Raw genomic sequence first — 21,709 nt, 5'->3', positions numbered from 1 at the left:
ATACTTCAAACTTGTAAATTACAACTCCAAATGTATGTCCATATATTGATAATCTTTATATATTTCATGATCATGAAAACTACAACTTACAAACTAGCTTTCTATCATATGTACTTTATTAGAGCAGTAATTTCAACATATTTAATCTACCCTTGGTGGTATGTCAAAATCATCCCTGTCTCGGTTGCAATCCAGAGGAATCTCTCCTCTGCATATCCGTATGAGCTGGTGGAGATGGAGCAGCTACTGTAGCTCGTCCTAACTGTGGGCAATCTCTCCTAATGTGACCCGGTTGATCACAACGAAAACATCGTGCAGGCCCTCTGCACGGCCCAACGTGATAATTCCCACAATTTCTGCATCTACGTGAACTTCCTGAAACAGAGGAATCTTTGCCCCTTTTTGGTGGCTGACTAGAAAATACACTTAGATTTCTCCTTTTTGCTAACTCAGCTTGCAAACTCTTATTTTCATTCGCAAGCTTCTCAACTCTTAAAGCCATTCGCACCACCTCTTTAGCCACAGTTGCGTCCGACTCACCCATAAAAGAAACACAACTATGTTGCCTAGCCTCTTTAAGCTTCTTAGATCAGAAACATCCAGCACTGGTGGTGGGACAAGAGGTGGGGATGGTGGTACTGAAGGAGCAGCTAGAGGAACTATACGAAGAGCTTGACCAGCCTGAACCTGGCAAGCAATAGCAGTAAAGAAGGCTGCTAATGCCTGAACTGCCTCAAGAGGCATAGCAGGAATACTAGTAAGTGGCAGAGGAGGTGGAGGATGTGGAGGAGTCTCGGTCTATTCAGCAGCAGATGCTGCCCGAATGGTGGATGCAGTCGATTCCTCCTTTATTGCACCTAACTGACGACGTTGGAAACGACCTCTTCCCCTCCCAGCTAATCTAGTGAAAAGTGGTTATTCGTGTCGAGGAGACATAATAATCTATAAGAGGGAACAAAGTGAGTTTAGGCAACCTCAGGCTCTATATGCTTACGCATGTATTTTATTCAACCTAACCTAACTTAACTCGGGGCCACACTGACATTGTAAATTTTTAAAATAGCTTTAAAATAACTTTAAACCCAAAACTCTAATATTCAAAACCAACAGCTCTGATACCAACTTAATTGTCACGACCCGAAACTCCCATTGAGCCCGTGACAATCGCCGCGACGTCTCGATCGACATTCATTACCCGGAATGTCAACCGAAATCCCGCAAGGCTTTAATATCAGCTTCTCATTTCCCCTGTGGGTAACTGTTTCCAAATACCATATTCTAAAAGATTTTAAACTGTTTCCAACTTAAACAAATAAAATAATAATTTCCATCTCACAGGGGTATTTTGGTCATTTATCCCAAAAATCTCAAAATCATCTAAAAATATAGTATGTAAGTGGAAAACACATATTTCATAATAAAAAATAATTTAGATGTCTAAAACATTCGTTTAAAATGGAATTATGACTGTTATAATAAAATAAAAATATTAAATAAAATATTCAATTTTCACATAAAAAGATATTTTAAGAACACTGCATAAATAATTTTTATAGCGTAAAAGCAAAATAAATTCTTACATACCGTAATACAGATAACCAAAGTATAGAATTTAATTTATAGTGACACGTGGGCCACGAATGACCAAAAGTATAAAAAGAAATGAACCTACAGTCTTTGGATGTGGCAAGTTCAACTGTAATCCTCGTCGATATCAGTTATCTACAATCTATTCTGAGCCTGAAATGGGTGGAAATGAGGGTGGTGAGATTATAAAATCCCAGTGAGTAAATAAACATCACTCAAAATATCTAAAGTCGAGTAAAAGGAGACTATTAAAACATTTCATCAAATTGTAATTTATCATCTTTCAACTTATTTCAACCAAATGAAATCAATTTATTTAAAGCAAGTAATCAGTATGGCTTATGAATTTCTTAAAAAGCTTGGCTCATGCCAAAAATTGTTATTATACTAAGTTATCTAGGATACCTTGGCCGAGGGCTATCCCAACTGAGTCCGCCAAGGCTATTAGAAAGTCGTGTTTTTATTTTGAAAACATAGCCGTTCCTTGGCGTTGGCTGAGTTTCCCTTCACGCGGTGGTTTGGCGTGAAGTGAACTTTAAAGTTATACCTCGGGAGTTACCCTACTCGCCTCTCCAACAGAGGTAAAAATATAACAGGATTCTGTGCCCCTCTAATAGGCTAGTCCACAGAACCCAGCCCACTGCAGCAGGTCAAACCCACCATACAATAAAATTTTGACAGTATGACAGGGCTAATATATTACTACCCAGCCTGCAAGGGTAAAATAAAGCAATTCATACAAATCATAAAAAACACAGCCTAGCCAGTCATGCCAATACAATAACATAAGCCATTAATTCAATTTTAAATTTACAACATATCAGTGGTCTCCAATTACTTTATTTTCAAAATCGTTATTTCGTTTCAAGACAATTTATAAAATATTTTCATTTAAACTCATTTTGTTTACAAAACATAAAAATTTACCATTTGAACTCATTTTCATAAAATTCACCAAAACCGAATAAAAACATACTTTAGATAATTAAAATGATGGTAAGGTTACTCACCGTGTCTAGAGTGGGGATTTTTGAAATACTCAGACTATTGGTCCTCAAGTGCAATTCCCTTGCCTTTATCGGAGGACTCACCACCTTGATACAGCACAAAATCGAGAAATTTACCACATTGGTACTAAATTGAAATTAAACTAATTTAGACTACTAATGCTTGATATGGAATGCAAAAATGTCTAAATTTTTGCCTAAATGCGGTGTTAGCCTATTTCGGTCTTTTACCCAATAAATTGATATACGCGTCCGTTTAAACTCAAAATTAATTTTTTTCAGTTTCTATACCTCAATTGCACCCAAATTGACTTAATGTCCCTTAGTGTGGTGCAAATTATCAGTCATGATAGCAAATTACGAAAATACCGCTAGTGGGTAAAAATTTGTATTTTTGCTCCGAAAATTTCCATTATTTTTCTAGGCTCATAATTCATCATTATTCATCATAATTCCTAAAATAACCATCAAGATCAGCAGCCAATATTCCCCTAGAAAATTCAGCATAATGGGTTTCAATGGGAGAAAATTATATCTCTAGCTTATTTTGCTATATTTCAATATAACTTAACTAAAATCACTTAATTCAATTAAAATCAACCAAAAATCAAGCTCAAAACTCATCCATGGAGGTTTGGCCAGCATGGGTGTCCATACCCACTTTCTAATTTTGCATGGAAATGAGAAAAAAATCCATGGGTAGTGAAAATCACAAGGAAAATCAATGAAATTTACCTTTTCAATGCTTGATTTCTTGATTTCTCTTGATTTTCCCCAAATTTTCAGGTAGGGTTCTTATTTGTTTTTTTCCCCCTTTTCTCCCCTGGTTTGGACAGCTGAAGAAGATGAGAATTCTGGAATTTTTACCTTTTTAAAGGCTAAAATAATATAATATTATTTCATTCATTTTTTTAATGTTTTATTAATTCCTTAAATTCTAGCCATCCATTTGTTTCCAAATTTTCACCATACACTTGTCCCACATATCCATAGCTTAGATAAAATTCTCAGACTTATCCAAAGTCTTGGTGGAGTAATTTTTGAAATTTACACTTTTGCCCTCGTAAAAGTCAAAAATTACATTTTTACCCCAAAAACTGAAAAATTGCCCATAGACATATTTTTCATCCCTTATACTCATACCATTCTCCAATTTGTCAAATTTGATCTAAATTCTCTTAAAATCTAAAATTTTGTTCACGGGTGGTAACATTACGATTTCGCCCCTACACTCTAGAAATCACTGGAATTAAACTTTTTCATTGCCAAACCCTCAAATTATATTCCAATAAGTCTAATGGGGCCAAAAAAAAAATTCTTTTCTAAAAATTCCCATTGTGTCCCTAGGTGGCAAATGACCATTTTGCCCATAGACAGTAAAAATTTTGATTTGACTCCAAATTGATCCTCGAATTCCAAATCACCATATTAAACCATTCTGGGACTTTAATATTCTTAATTTCATTTTAAATTCTTTATTTGATCTAGTTCGAGGCTTAAATTAACTTAATTGTACCATTTAGTATATTGTCGTCTTTTAACGATTTTTCTTTTGGGGCTTTCCAAGTATCCAAGCATATTGTCAATCATATGAATGACATGGAAAGTATTTTATAAGGTCGGGCTTGACATTCAGCCTCTTCTTCTCAGAGTTCAATCCATGTGTCAGACAAGTCCTCACCAGAACCTTCCCTTAGAAAGTTATCACCTCTCCGAGAGCCCTCTCATTTTCCTCTAAACCCTTTCTATGGCACTGAATCCTCACCCTCTGACACATCAGATGAATAGAAGCCCTTGCCTTTGATGCTGACAAAAAGGAGAAGTAGAATGGCAGAACTAAGGGTGCAGGAACTAGAGAATAAATTTTTTAAAAATAATAATAAAAAAAATATTAGGGTGGAGAAACCAAGAACCTAAGAAAGAAAAGAAAGCAGAACCAGGAGTAGGAACTTAAAAAAATAAGAGATAAGAAGCAAAACAGTCCAAGGGCAATTTCAGAATATTTTTTGATTACTGCTATTTGTGCCATGATGGCACTTGAACACTTAAGTTTAATTCTGTTGTTTATATAGTTGTGTGTGAAACGTGAATGCTGATATGTCTATGTTGTCTAACTACTACAAATTGAAGTCTACTGATATTTTGATATCCTGGTATTTTTACTGTCATGAACAAAATCTGCTGATGCTATGTTGATATTGATTTACACGCTAATAAATGATTTTCAATATGGCATTAAAAATAACTTTTGTTTATAAATAGATATAGATGTTATGTATAGAATGTCAATTGAATTATGAAGGGAATAAATAAAATCTGATGACTGTATGTTATTGACAAAACTTTGCTGAATTCTTTATGAAAAATCTGTCAACATTCATTGCTGTAAATCATTCCAGATTTCTGCACATGTATATACACATATATAATCTAAGTGTACAATGTCATTCTCTCTATATGACAAGAATAAAATTCGCTGGAATAAAGTAAGCAAAATATGCACACACTAAGGGGGAGTATATACTTAGGGGGAGCAATTCTCATTTTCTACAGAAAATTGAAAAGAGTAAAAAGATACTATGCTGTTAATGAAGGAATGTTTTGTCATCATCAAAAAGGGGGAGATTGTTGGCTCCATTAGGTTTTGATGATAATAAAACATTCCCATTTATTTGTGTCTAATGTCTTTACTTGAGTGTGCAGGAAAATTAATATATGAAATTAATTATTTAACTCTTCAAAGAGTATATCAAAAGAAAAAGAGGGATAAAAATAACAAGATGTAATTGTCTAACAAGGAGGAAGCCTATTGGTGAAACAAAGAAGAATGTTGGTTGACCAAGTTTCAAATTGGAGGAATGGTGGGCTGAAGAGTTTGAGAAACAGAACCAACTTAGTCGACCAAGTTAGTCGACTAAGTGCTCTATGCCAAAATCTTAAACCTGAAACAGAACCAACTTAGTCGACCAAGTCAGTCGACTAAGAGTTCTCTGTCTGTAAATTGAACCAGAACATTACAAGATAGATTAACGGCTAGAAATCATCCTCAATTGTTTTCAAAGGGCATAAAACTGCCAAATTGCCATCAAAGTTGAATCTCCAAGTATAAAAGGGTCTTCCAACAATTAGAAACAAGTTTTAGAAGCCTTGAATGAGATTTGAACTATAGAAAGTTAAAACTTGTATGCACTTGTCTGCACTTGTCGTGGTTGTGGTTGTGGTTGTAATCATGGTCATAGCCATGGATGTGCAAGAGGTCGCCATAATTATTGCAATTGTTGTGATTACACAAACTATTATTTTGATAATAAGAACACTCACTAGGAGTGGATGAATATTGGAGAGATATAAGAAAAAAACAAAGGTGGACAAAATAAATAGAATATAAAAAATATGGTATGCAAGGCCATTGGTCACGTACCTATTACATGCCAAAACATATTGTTGAATTTTATCAAACATCACTGAAAGATAAAGGAAAAAATATTGAAACAAATTTTGTTGAAGATGATAGCCAAGTTGATAAAACACACTTGGATGTAGTTGATTTTTTTGCTGAAGGACGAATTGATCATTTGATTGGTGATGAAAATCCCAACAATGAAATTTCTTAAATTGTTTATTGATATGTTTTAGTGTATCTCTATTAGGAACTTAATATGTTTTAATATAACTTTATTAAGAAGTTGATGTGTTTTAGTATAAGGATGGCAATGGGTACTCTATTACAAAGTATTCGCGGATATCTGACTCAGTTATATAGGGTTAGGGTACTGTATAACTGGGTTTAGAATGGGTCTGGATAGTGATTTTACTAACCGTATCGGGTTTGGGTACCACCCCCTAGGTACTCGTTACTTGAACCCGATTACTATTTATAAATATTTTATTTTTATTTCAATAATTAAATTAAAAATATACAATTTTTACCAACTTTACAAGCTATTCTTTTTGTGAAAAACTAACAAATATATGAAAATTATGGTTACTCTAATTATTAATGTGATGACATTAATATATTTAAATTAAAAAATTATTAGATTATTAATTGTGTTTAAATAATATGAATATCATATCATATTATAGAGGAATATAATTACTATTATATATATACTTTAATATTAATATATTTACTTTCTATTTTGTGTTAATATTACAAACATTGTAACTTATAAAATTATTAATTATAATATATATACCATTGTTTGTATAACCTTATAATATATATACACTTAAAGAAAGCTTTTGAGATTGGAATAGTTTTGGAACCTAACTATTTTTTTAATTTCATGAAATTAAGGACAAATCCATATAGTTAATTAAATTAATTCATGAAACTATGATTATTCATTAACTTGTAATGTCTTTTAATATATATAGTTTATATATTGTCTTAATTTATAAAAAATATAATTACTATTATATATATACTAAAATATTTTTAGTATATATATGCTTTAAATATAAACATATTTACTTTCTATTTTGTGTTAACATTACAAAAATTACAGCTTATAAAAATTATTAATTATAATATATATACCTTTATTTATATAAACTTATAATATATAAACCTAAAGAGAAGTTGTGAGATTAGAATAGTTTTGAAACCTAGTTAGTTTTTTAAAATTTCATGTAATTAAGGACAAACTCATATAGTTAATTAAATTAATTCATGAAACTATAATTTTTAATTAACTTGTAATGTCTTTTAATATATATACTTTATATATATTAGGTTCATTTATGAGGAATATAATTGCTATTATATATATTGAAATACTTTTAGTATATATATATCTACTTTAAATATAAATATATTTACTTTCTACTTTGTGTTAACATTACAAAATTATAACTTATAAAATTATTAATTACAATATATAAACTTATAATATATAAATCTAAAGGGAAGTTGTGACATTAGAGTAGTTTTGAAACCTAATTTTTTTTTAATTTCATGTAATTAAGGACAAACCCATATAGTTAATTAAATTAATTAATGAAACTATGATTATTAATTGATTTGTAATGTCTTTTAATATATGTACTTTATATACATTGGGTTCATTTATAAAAAATATAATTACTATTATATATATACTAAAAGTATTTTAGTATATATACACTTTAAATATAAATATATTTACTTTTTATTTTGTGTTAACATTACAAAAGTTATAACTTATAAAATTATTAATTATGTTTGAGATATTTGTTTTTGATTATTTACATTTAAATTTTATTATTTGTGTGTTTTTATTAATTTAATTATTACTAAATTATATGGAATATGTAGGAGAAATATTATTGTATATAGATATGGGTATGGATTCGGGTTTGGGTAATTGGGTACTCATGAATAACATTTTAATAATTTTTTTACATAATCGGGTTTTTAAACAAGTTAGGGTAATTACAGGGTGGTGGTGATGTATTAGGATTAAGGTTAGGGTAGTAATTTTAAAAAATATTCTAGTACTTAATAGGATTCTAGTACTTTATTTCTTAAAAGATTAGGGTTCAAGTACCTTAAAATTAGTAAGTACTTGTGAGACCTCAACCCTTATAGGCTCATAATTACGCATAGACGCAATAACACGAGCTAGGGGTAGTTTCGTCATTTCTTCTAAAAAGCTCACAGAAGAAGGTTTTATGATATTTTAGGGTCTAAATAGGCATAAGACTGAATAAATAATGTGTAATGATGAAAACACAAAGAAAACTAGAAGTTTCAATAATTTTCACCACAGGGGCAAAATGGTCATTTTTCACCTCGGGTCAAAATTTTTAAGTTTCGTAAACCCGAGCATGTCTAGACCATTATGGACTTGTTTTAGTATCAAAAGAGTAAAAAGATTGCACCAAGGATTGAAGGAGAACAAGTTAATGTGCTAAGGGCATTTTCGTAATTTCAAGTGGAATGGATAAGCTTGAGCTATAAATATTTTTTTTTCTCCAGCATCTTCTTCATTCTCCAGCAGCTTCTTCTCCTTCTTCTTCTTCCATCTCACGTTGCTTCCATCTTCCATGGAAGCTTGATATGAAACTTTCACAACTTTCTCTCTTTAGCTCTAATTTTCATACCCTTGAGCCCTTTTAACTAGAACCCTTGTGCTCTTTCACTCTCTCACTTTAAAACCCTCAAAAAGTCCTTGTTCAGCACTTTCTCTCACTAGTTGGAGGTTTTAGAGAGAGAAAAAGAGATTTTCCACATTTGTTTGGAAGCTATTGAAAGAGAATTCAACTACAAATAAACCCTAAGGTGAGTGATGAACTAAGCCTAGTTTTAAGTTGTTGGTAATGGCTAGTAATTGGGATTATGAGCTGTTTTATTGTTGAGTTGTTTACTTATTTTTAGTGTGATTAGAGTAGTGCAAACAATAGCCATTTAATGGTGGTTGGAAACTAGTTAGGAATGACTAGTAGAACCCAATTTAGAAAATAGTTTTGGAATGGTATTAATGCCAATTTGGGTTGGTTGTGATATTGTGTGTGTATAGGTTCCAACAAGGCCTCACATGTCCATTTGGAGCATTAGTTGAGGTTAGAGTCAAGCAAAAGAATCAACAAGACCGGTGAGTGACTTGCATTTCAAAGTATTTTTGGGAATGTGAATGTGTTTGCACAAGACATTAAACGATTTTATCAAACTTTTCTTAAGAATGGGTGCTTTGGGAACAAGCCCTTGATAGATTATCTTTGTGTTGTGATATGTGGCTATTATGGATTCATATTGTCACGACCCGGTACTCTCTTCGAGCCCGTGACATCAGCCGCAATGTCTCGATAGACATTTATTACCCAGAATGTCAACCGAAATCTCGCAAGGCTCTCGCATCTGTTTTACATCTCCACTGTGAGCAATAGTTACTAAATATCATGTTTTAAGGGAATATAAACTATTTTTAAATCAAAACAAACAAAAAAATAATTTCTGCCACATAGGGGTATTTTGGTCATTTTTACTTGAAAATTTTGAAACCTGGTAAAAATATAGTATACGATCGAAAAATATACATTTCTTATCTAAAAATAAGTTTTGTAATCTAAATCATCCATTTGAAATGTAATTATGGCTAATCAAACTAAATAAAAATATTAAATAAAATATTCTATTTTCTTATAAAATAATATTTATAAAACTCTGCGTAAATAATTTTTGTAGCGTAAAAGCAAAAAAAATTCATACATACAGTGGCACACACAGCCAGGTATACAAAATATTCTACAATGACATGTGGGCTCCCAAAATAGACAAATATGTACAAGAAGGTAGACCTTCTATTTCTAAAGATGTAAATCCTAAAGTAGATCCTCGACGAAATCAGTTATCTACAGATTATCCTGAGCTTGAAATGGGTGAGAAGAAGGGGTGAATTTTTATAAACCCAATGAGTAAGAAAAAGTTCATCTATAACATCTAAAGCTGAGTAAATGGAGATAGTTAAATCATCCAATCATAATATAATTCATAACATTCCAAAACTCATTTCAATTCATATAAAACAATTACATTTCATCAAAATAATCAACAAGAACAATCAGTGAGGCTTATGACTCTCTTAAAAATTGGCTCGTGCCAAACCCTATTCTATAAAATAATTACGATGTCATTTACATGCTCAATAGAATGTTTGTATATTTAAGAAGTTTAAGAAATCGTTAAAAGACGATATTACCCCTAATGGTACCATTAAGTCGATTAAGCCTCAAACTAGTTCAAATAGGAATTTTAAGGTGAAATTAAGAGTTTCACGGTCCAAGGATGACTCAAAATGGTAATTCGGAGTTCGAGGATCAATTTGGAGTCAAATCAAAATTTTCATTATCTAGGGGCAAAATGGTCATTTGCCACTTGGAGACAAAATGAGAATTTTGAGAAAAGATTTTTTTGGCCCCGTTTGACTTATTGGAGTATGATTTGAGGTTTATAAGTGAAAAATTTTAATTTCGGTATAATTTAGAGTATAGGGGCGAAATGGTAATTTTATCACCCCGGGGCCAAAACGGTAATTTTGCACCCCCAGAACATTTTTCCAGCACAATGTCTTCACCCATCATCATTTTTGACCCTTGAATAATGTGTGGTGGAGATTTAAAGCTTAAAAGATAAGAATTTAAAAAATGAACCAATCATGGAATGCCATGTGGCAAGTTTAAATTATTATATTATTTAACTATAAAAATCAGCCCACACCACCATTTTCTCTTCATTATGGCCGGCCATAGCAAGAACAAAGAGAGGAAAAAGAAGAACAAACCCTAGGTGGAAAGAAATTCAAGAGAAAAGTATGGATTTTCAAGGAAATCAAGTCGAAAAAGGTAAAATTTCTTGATTTTAGTTTATGAACTATTTTCCCTATGCATTTTCTCTTAATTTCCATCATTGAAAAGCATGCTTTCATGGTGAATTCATGGCTGGTCCAAATGGGTATGGAGAGAGAATGATCTTGGATTGGTTTAATTTTTAGGTATGTTAGTGTTTTTAGGTGATTAATGATGTGTAGCATGAAAACAAGTGAAGAAAACCACCAAAGGTTTGGTGCCCATCAATAGCCGAATTCTCTAAGTGAATAATGAGGAAGAATGGGATGTTATTCTAGGTGATTTGATTAAGAAATAATAGTTTTGGTGTAGGAATTAATGAATTATGGAGAGAAAATTAAGTAGGAAAAATCACAGAGTTAGTGTACCATTGTTGGCCGAAAGTTCCAAGAAGAAAAGTGAAGATAAATTTTGCCTAATTGTGTGTTAATTAGTTGTGTTTGGTGAGTTGAGGGATTGGAAAAGAAATGGAGCAAGTTGGAGTGAAATTGGACGCATTGACCAATTTATCGGATGAAAAATCGACTTAGGCCAATACCGAGTCTAGATGGCTACCTGTGCATTTTTCATTTCATATCATGCATATATATCAAGCCTGAAATAGCTTATGACTGTTAGGCACAATTTAATTAGAATATGTGTCATGGATTATGGCTAGGTGGTGAGCCATTGGATAGGGTAAAGGACTGTACCTGCGGACTGAAAATAGGAGTATTTCTACTCCTAATACTTTGAGTGGATAATTTATCATATTAAATATCTAGAGTAATTATACTTGTTTGATGCTTTTATTGAATGATGAGTTTAAATTATAAAATATTATGTTTTCCAATTAAAATGTTTTTTTTAATAAAAATGAGATTTATACTGGTTTTGAAATCAAATATTGTTTTGGGAAAATTGAGTATATGGAGACTGTGTTGAAATTTATGATTTTATATATTATTGAAATTGTGGCTTATGACACTATGGTTCATGATGGCTAAATTTTTGGGGTTGGCATAAAATATATGAATAGTTTTGGATTGGTTTTGGTAGACTGAATTAAATTTTATTCGCCATATTATGCTACTGAAAATTTTATGGGTCTGGTGGTATATAACATGGTCACTGCAGTGGTAGAGATTTCCGTGGATTGCCTATGAGAGGGGCACGGTAACCCAGTTATATATTTACCTCCGGGGGGAGATGTTGGATGAAGTATTTCCTGAGGTAAGATTTGAGTGCACCTTACGTTCGGGCCACCACGTGAGAGTGAGACTCAACCAACGCTAAGGAACGGTTGTGTCTCAGATGTGAAAACATGTTTATGGGTATGAGACATTTAACAACCTTGGCGGTCTCAGTGGGATACCTTAACGAAGGTACTCGTGAGAATTATTCCGATAGGGGCCAAGTTTAAGAAATTCATAAGCCGAAAAATTTTGAAGAAAAGAAATTGTTTGGTATAGATTGAAACAAATTTTGCGTTATGAACATTATTGAAATATAACGTTTTTATATTGTCTCCATCTACTCGGCTTTAGATGCTTTTGATGGTAATTGTTTACTCACTGAGATTATGTAATCTCACTTCTCTTCTAATCCATTTTTCAAGCTCAGGACAGTTTGTCGATAGTTGACTAAGATGAGAATTAATCTCGGAGCTGCATCCTAGAAAGTAAGGGTTCGTAGCCTTACATCTTCTTGGTCAGTTGGGGGCCCACGTGTCACTGTAAAAGTAATTTTATACTTCAGTTATTTGAATTAAAGTATGTATGAACATATTTAGCTTTTACACCATGTTTTTGGCGGGTTTGGGTATTTTTAAAAAAGAAAATGACGAAAATACCCCTGTGAGCTAGAAAATAATATTTTATTATTTTGATTTGGAAACGACTTATGATTTCTTGAAATGCGAAATTTAATAACTGTCGCTCACGGGGGAGATGCAGAAGCTGATGCTAAGCCTTGTAGGGTTCCGATCGACATTCGGGGTAACGAATGCCTATCGGGACGTCGCGGCGGTTGTCACGGGCTCGATGGGAGTTTCGGGTCGTGACAACTCATGCTAAAACTCGTACTCGGTGACACCTTGGCCTGGGCATCTAACCAAGTTCGTCAAGGCTGTTAAAATGATATATACACATAAAACATGTTTTTACAGTTAAAAACGTATCCGTTCCTTGGCGTTGGCTGAGTTTCACCCTCACGTGGTGGTTCGGCGTGAAGTGAACTCTAAATATACCTTAGGAGATACCCTCTGCGCCTTTCATACTAAGGTAAAATATAACGGGATTTGCCGTGCCCCTCAAATAGGTTGGTCCACAGAAACCCGCCCACTACAAGAAGCTAATCAAATAACCCACCAATCAATAAACATTTCGACAGCATGACATGGCTAATATAATATTATCCAGCCTGTGTCACGGCAAAACAAAACAGTATATATATATTCCACACAAAAAACAAATCCAACCATTCATGCCATCACATTGTCATATGCCATTAATTCAAACCATATATCAAACACGAGTATATAGTCTCCACTTACTCAATTTTCAAAACCAATATTCAATTTCAAAATAAGTTATGTAACTCATTTCATTTAACCAACACTTCAATTTTAAAACATAATAATTTACCATTTAAACTCCTTATTCTTTAAAACATAAAAACGAGTAGAAACAACTTTAGATAGTTAAGATGAAAGTTTGTTACTCACAATAGCGAGAGTTTGGAGTACTCATATTCTTGATCCTCGAGTACAATATCTTTAACCTTATCAGAAGGCTCACCATCTATACATAATACACGACACGTAATTAAATATATTTGTGCCAAACTATTATAAAACTATTTCAGGCTCTATATGAATGCATGAAATTGAATGAGAATTGTCCGAATAATCACTTAAAGATGGTGTTCTACACGGGTTCAATTATGATCGGACTGAATTTGTATTCGACCTAACTCAAACTATATACTGTTGAATTAACCAAAACATCCGATTCAACTTCAAATACGTTCATTTCACTTCCATAATTCCAAATACACCTAAGTACCTCAATGAACTTGATTTTCTCATTGTTGTTCAAATCGTTTACTAAAGGAACCATACGTTTCCATAACCGTTTCCAATATCCAGCACCACAATATATCAAATATGAGCTAAATAACATGAGATATAACAAGATTCATCATCAATATGTCCTTTAGTAAATTTGGCCAAGGAGAGTTTGATGAAGAATATGTGGTTTTCATGCTTGTTTTTCACACTGAGTATCACAAAACAACTAAAAATGCATATGTAGCATGAAATCTAACAAAACCCGTGATCAAAACCTCTCCCCCTAGGTTTGGCCAGCAATCTATCCTTCATGAAATCTTGAGTTTCAACTATGGAAAAATGAAAAAGAGAGCATGGGAAAGGTAGATCTTAAGCTAAAATTGAAAAATCTTACCTTTGATTGTTTGGTTCCTTGAAATTCAACAAATTTCTCTTGTATTTTCTTTTCTAGGGTTTGTTCTTATTCTTTGCTCTTTGTTCTTTGCTTTGGCGGGCCAAGAGAGAGTGATTTGGGAGAAGTGTGTGCAGGTTTTTAAAGGGAATTATAAAAGGATTAAAATTTACCACGTGTCACCATATAATTGGTTCATGGTTAATAACTTAACAATTAAGCATTTGCTCACCACCACATGTAATATCTTAATTATCCAAAGTATAAAATGATAATAGGTGAAATTCATGGGCTTGACAAGTGTTATGGTGGTGTAAAATTCTAAAATTCCAATTACATCCTCATGGACACGTGAAATGACTGTTTTACCCTTAAGTTCAAAAAAAATGTCGAAATTAAAATTTTTCACTTATAAAATTTAAATCATGCTCCAATTAGTCAAAATTGGTCAAAAATTTTGTCCAACATTCCAATTTTTCCCTCGGGTGGCAAAATTACCATTTTGCCCCTCCGTTATAAAAATTCCTAATTTGACTCCAAGTTAATCTTCAAACTCCGAATCATCATATTAAAACATTCTAAGGGTCAATAACTCTCAAATACATCCTAAAATATTTATTCAAACTAGTTCGAGGTTTTAATCAACTTAATTGTATCCTTAAGTACAATATCGACTTTTAACGATTTTTCGAGGCATCCAAGTATGCAGACATGCTATCAAGTAAATGAATGACATGGCAAGTATATAATAAAGCTAGGCTTGACAGTACTACCCCCCCTTAAAATAAAATTTTGACCTCAGAATTTTACTTACCAAACTCGGAGAAAGGATAAGGATATTGGTTTCTCATCTAGTGCTCAACTTCCCACGTCATCTCTTTCATTCGAGCATTCTTCAACAACACCTTAACCATTGGGATGCTCTTATTCCTCAATACTCGATCCTTTCGATCTAAAATACGTACAGGCCGTACCTCGAACTTTAAATCTTCTTGCAACTCAATCGGAGGTGCCTCGAGGATATGGGAGGGATCAGGTACATACTTTTCAACATTGAGACGTGGAGGACATTGTGAATCCGATCGAACTCTGGGGGTAACTCTAGTCTATATGCCACTAGCCTAATCCTTTCAATAATACGAAAGGGTCCAATGTATCTCGGATTGAGCTTTTCTCGCTTTGTGAACCAGATCACACCTTTCATTATCCAATAAGATACCACAATTTATTACAATAATATAATCAAATAAGACTTAATACCTTAAAGCATTCAAATTATTACCTTTCCAAGGAGAGACCTTAAGAAAAACTCTATCATCAACTTCAAATTATAAATCCTTTTTCCATTTATCCGAGTAACTTTTCTGCCTGTCTTGAGCTGTCTTTAATCACTCTCGGATAACCTTGATCTTGTCATTGGTCAGATCAATCAGTTCTGCATTAAACAATTTCCTCTCACCCACTTCATCCCAACAGAGTGGAGTTCAACACTTTATCTCATATAGAGCCTCGTATGGTGCCATCCCAATACTAGACTGAAAACTATTGTTATATGCGAACTCCACCAACGGCAAGTGTCTATCCCAACTCCCTGTAAAGTCAATGACACACGCCCGTAACATATCCTCTAAAGTCTAAATGGTCCTTTCAGACTAACTATCTATCTATGGATGAAAGGCAATGCTAAACCTCAAATTAGTTTCGAGAACATCCTAGAATTTCAGCTAAAATTGAGAACTGAACTGGGGGTCTCGATTTGACACGATAGAAATTGAAACTCCATGTAATCTCACTATCTCATTTATATAAAGCTTAGCCAGTTTCTCAATGGAATACGTGCTATGGATAGCCAAGAAATGGACGGACTTAGTCAATCTATCCACAATTACCCAAATAGCATCCTTCCCACTCTGCGTTCGCGGTAAACCCAATACAAAGTTCATAGTCACGTGCTCCCACTTCCATTCAGGGATAGGTAGAGGCTGAAGAGTACCCGATGGTTTCTGATGTTCTACTTTGATTTGTTGGCATGTGAGACATTTCGCTACAAACTCTACTATGTCTCGTTTCATACCCGGCCACTAGTAACTTTCCTTGATAGTCTTGTACATTTTGGTGCTTCCAGGATGTAAAGCATAGAAAGAAGAATGAGCTTTCTCCAAAATAGCCTGTTTCAGCTGATCATCCTTAGGGACACAAACCCGATTCCCAAGCATCAAAATACCATCATCACCAAGTCTGAACTCACTAGTTTCTCCATCTCGCAACTTTTATACTTCTCGTTTCAACTCATCATCAGACTTCTGCAATTCTCTAATTTGGTTCAACAGTGAGGGTCTCATAACAAAGCTAGCAAGTAGGGTTCCATCATCGCCATTACTAAACTGGATCCCTAGAGATTTCATCTCAAGTAGTATCGAAAAATAAGAATTCTGAAGTAATGCTAATGAAGATGAGGATTTACGACTCAAGGCATCTACTACAATATTTACCTTCCCCAGATGATAATCAATCACTAAGTCGTAATCCTTAATCAACTCTAACCAGCGTCTCTGTCTCAGGTTGAGTTCTTTCTAGGTGAGCAAGTATTTCAAGCTTTTGTGGTCAGTAAAAATCTGACAACGCTCACCATATAAGTAATGCCTCCAGATTTTCAATGCAAAAATTACTGCTGCCAACTCTAAATCATGGGTAGGGTAATTCGTCTCATGCTTTTTTAGCTGCCGAGAAGTATAAGCTACTACTTTCTCATCTTGCATTAACACACACCCTAATCCCAATTTAGAGGCATCATTGTACACCACAAATTCTTTCCCATTAATAGGAAGCGTCAAAACGGGAGCGGAGGTCAACCTGTTCTTCAGCTCCCAAAATCGACTCTTGTAGACGTCATCCCACTCAAATTTGACTCCTTTACGAGTCAGACGAGTTAGAGGAGCAGCTATCAATGAGAACCCTTGAACGAACCTCCTATAGTAATCGGCTAAACCAAGGAAACTTCGAATCTCTATCACCATTTTTCGTTGCTCCCACTGTAAGATTGCCTCAATTTTCTTGGGATCGACCTAAATTCTAGCTCCAGACACAATATGTCCCAAGAAAACTACTTCCTTCAATCAGAACTCACATTTGGAGAACTTGGCATAGAGTTGTCTCTCGCGCAAGGTTTGCAGCATAATGCGCAAATGAGTAGCATGTTCATTATCGTCCTTCGAATACACCAGGATATCATCTATGAATACTATCACAAATTTATCCAAGTACGGGTGGAACACTCTGTTCGTGAGGTCCATAAAAATTGCCAAGGCATTAGTCAAACCAAAAGGCATAACCAGAAACTCATAATGCCCATAACGAGTCCTGAAAGCAGTCTTGGGTACATCCTGCTCCTTGATCTTCAACTGATGATACCTAGACCTCAGATCAATCTTAAAAAACACCGTAGACCTTGTAGTTGATAAAAAAGATCATCAATTCTTGGTAAAGGGTATTTATTCTTGATGGTCACTCGGTTCAGTTGACGGTAGTCGATACATAATCGAAGAGTGCCATCCTTCTTCTTTACAAATAATACTGGTGCACCCCAGGGAGAAGTACTAGGATGAATAAAACCTTTATCTACTAATTCTTGTAGTTGGACTTTCAACTCCTTTAACTAGGCCAGAGCCATCCGATACGGGGGAATGAAAATAGGTGCGGTACTTGAAAGTAAATCAATAGAGAACTTCAGCTATCGATCAGGAGGTAGTCCCGGTAATTCATCCAGAAACACATCAGAGAACTCATCTACTATTGGGACATCCTCTAACTTAGGTTCCCCATTTGAGGTATCAATCACATTTGCTAGATAAGCTGGATACCCTTTTTGTACTAGTTTTAAAGCTTTGATAGTCGAGATTACACAAGATGGTAATACTCGACATTCCCCTACAAATACAACCTCTACTCCTTTAGAATTTTAAAGTACAACTTCCTTCCTAAAACAATCCACTTTCGCCCGATGTGTAGTCAATCAATCCATACCCAATATCAAATCAAAATCTCAAATTTCTAAGGGAATTAAATCAACCCTGAATTTTTCCTCACCAACCCTTATTCCACAATCTCTATAACAAGTGTTTCTAACCAACTGCTCTCCTAGAGGGGCATGAACTACAATTTCTTCCTCTAAAGGTAACAAGTTCCTATCAGAAAAGGATGCAAATGTCGTGCTCACATAAGATCTGTTCGAACTAGAATCAATTAAGACATAAGCATCTCTATCAAATAAAAACATGGTACCTGTCACTGCACTGGGTCGAACCCGTGCCTCTTCCTCTGTCACAGCATAAACTCTCGTCGAAGGATGAGTCTGTGGTCTAGAGGGTGGACACAACGGGGTATTACTCCCCACACTGGACCGTATCGCTACACCTTATCTCGGCTATGACCCAGAAGAATCTCTCCTCTAAATATCTATGCGAGCTTGGGGAGATGAAACAGTTATAGTATCTCATCCTAACTACGGACAAACACTCCTCATGTGACCTTGCTGACCACACTAAAAACATCGTACGGGCTCCCTACATTGCTTGATATGAAATCTTCCATAATTTCGACATCTGTTAGAACTCACAAAACTCTTCCCAAGAGCACTCGTCACTGATCTACTGAATCTAGAAGACTTCTACTACGACTGTTGAGATTGGGGTCGGGTAGATGCTACTAAAGTAGTGGTATAGCTCCTTGAAGTAGATAAATCCTTGCCCTTTTTCGAGGGCTAGCTAGAAGATATATTCGGGTTCCTCCTTTTAGCAAACTCGGCCCGAATCCTCCTATTCTCAGTCGTGAGCTTTTCAGCCCGTAGAGCCATCTGCACAACCTCTTTATACGGCTTCTTACCCGTTACTATCATATGGTCTTTGATTTCATTTCGGAGCCATTCCTCAAAGTAATTAGCCTGATCCTACTCAATCTTCACCAGATCGGGCACATAAGATATTAGCTCGTTAAAACGAGCCTCATACTCCTCTATTGTAAAACTCCCATGTTTCAGACTCAAGAATTCTCTATTCTTTTTCTTTTGATGAAAATGAGTATAATACTGACCGTCGAATTCTCATAAAAAATTTGACCAGGTCGGAGGAGTTGTAAAATGAGACTTCACTGAGTTCCACCAAGTACGAGCCTTCTTCTCCAGCAATCTAGTGGCCACCATCAATTTCATATCATCCTCTAGTCTCATATCATTAAGTGTCTCCGATACCTGAATGATCCAGTCCTTAGTTGCGGTTACATCCAGATCACCCGTAAAAGAAATGCAACTGAGTTGCCTAGCCTCCTTAAGTTTCTTAGAAATGGATACATCAGGTATTTGTGGTGGAACAAGAGGTGGTGGTGGCACTGAAGGAGTGGCCGAAGGAATAGCAAAAGGAGCTTGACTAGCTTGAGCCTTGCTAGTAATAGCAGTGAGGAAAACTACCAATGCCTGAACTACTTTAGGAGACATGGTAGGAATACCAGTAGGTGGTGGAGGAGGTGGAGGATGTGAAGGAGTCTCAGTTTGTTTGGCAGCAGGTGCTACTCGAAAAGTAGACGCAGCCGATTCCTCCTCTACAAGATCTGGCTGACGATGTTGAGAACAACCTCTTCCCCTTTCGACTGATCTAGAGAGAGGTGGGCATCCACATCAAGGAGGCATAATGATCTTTAAGAAAAGACAGAACAAATTTAGACAACTTTAGGTTCTATATGCAATTGTATGCATTCAACTCAATCTAATCTAACTTGGGGCCACATTGACACTGTAGTTTTGAAAATAACTTTAAAACCAAAACCTTTGATACCAATCGAAATGTCACGACCTGGTACTCCCTTCGAGCTCGTGACATCCGCTACGATGTCTTGATAGACATTCATTACCCAAAATGTTAACCAAAACCTCGCAAGGCTCTCGCATCAGTTTTACATCTCCCCTGTGAGCAATAGTTACTAAATATCATGTTTTAAGGGAATATAAACTATTTTTAAATCAAAACAAACAAAAAAATAATTTCTGCCACTTAGGGGTATTTTGGTCATTTTTACCCAAAAATTTTGAAACCTGGTAAAAGTACAGTATACGATCGAAAAATATACATTTCTTATCTAAAAAAAATTTTTGTAATCTAAATCATCCATTTGAAATGTAATTATGGCTAATCAAACTAAATAAAAATATTAAATAAAATATTCCATTTTCTTATAAAACAATATTTATAGAACTCTGCGTAAATAATTTTTGTAGCGTAAAAGCAAAATAAATTCATACATACAGTGGCACACACAGCCAGGTATACAAAATATTCTACAATGACATGTGGGCTCCCAAAATAAACAAATATGTACAAGAAGGTAGACCTTCGATTTCTAAGGATGTAAATCTTAAAGTAGATCCTCAACGAAATCAGCTATCTACAGACTATCCAGAGCTTGAAATGGGTGAGAAGAAGGGGTGAGTTTTTATAAACCCAGTGAGTAAGCAAAAGTTCATCTATAACATCTAAAGCCGAGTAAATGGAGATAGTTAAATCATTCAATCATAATATAATTCATAACATTCCAAAGCTCATTTCAATTCATATAAAACAATTACATTTCATCAAAATAATCAACAAGAACAATTAGTAAGGTTTATGACTCTCTTAAAAATTAGCTCGTGCTAAAACTTGTACTCGGTGACACCTTGGCCTGGGCATCCAACCGAGTCCACCAAGGCTGTTAAAACCATATATACACATAAAACATGTTTTTACGTTTAAAAACGTAGCCGCTCCTTGGCGTTGGCTGAGTTTCACCCTCACGTGATGGTTCGGTGTGAAGTGAACTCTAAATATACCTTAGGAGATACCCTCCGCGCCTCTCATATTAAGGTAAAATATAATGGGGTTTACCGTGCCCCTCAAATAGTTGGTCCCCAAAAACCCGCCCAGTACAGTAAGCTAATCAAATAACCCACAAATCAATAAACATTTCGACAGCATGACATGGCTAATATGATATTATCCAGCCTGTGTCACGGCAAAACAAAACAGTTTATATATATTCCACACAAAACACAAATCCAGCCATTCATGCCATCACATTGTCATAAGCCATCAATTCAAACCATATACCAAACACAAGTATATAGTCTCCACTTACTCAATTTCCAAAACCAGTATTCAATTTCAAAATAAGTTATAAAACTCACTTTATTTAACCAACACTTCAATTTTAAAACATAATAATTTACCATTTAAACTCATTCTTTAAAACATAAAAACGAGTAGAAACAACTTTAGATAGTTAAGATGAAAGTCTGTTACTCATAATAGCGAGAGTTTGGAG

General features: G+C 34.5%; 1 long non-coding RNA gene across 1 annotated transcript; it reads right to left on the bottom strand.

Moving 5' to 3' along the window:
* Positions 1-1,668: 1,668 nt before the first annotated feature.
* Positions 1,669-3,421, bottom strand: LOC148764060 (uncharacterized). The gene is made up of 3 exons (XR_016024536.1): positions 3,330-3,421; positions 2,598-2,681; positions 1,669-1,740 (listed from the first exon to the last, which is right to left on the bottom strand). It is a non-coding gene; the product is annotated as an uncharacterized LOC148764060 (long non-coding RNA).
* Positions 3,422-21,709: the final 18,288 nt, after the last annotated feature.

The sequence above is a fragment of the Theobroma cacao genome, chromosome 2 (genome assembly GCF_053813885.1).
Source record: "Theobroma cacao isolate CCN51 chromosome 2, ASM5381388v1, whole genome shotgun sequence".
In the NCBI taxonomy this organism is placed as follows: Eukaryota; Viridiplantae; Streptophyta; class Magnoliopsida; order Malvales; family Malvaceae; genus Theobroma; species Theobroma cacao.
Note: the sequence above shows the minus strand (reverse complement) of the source record. Positions and strands in the feature narration are given on the sequence as shown.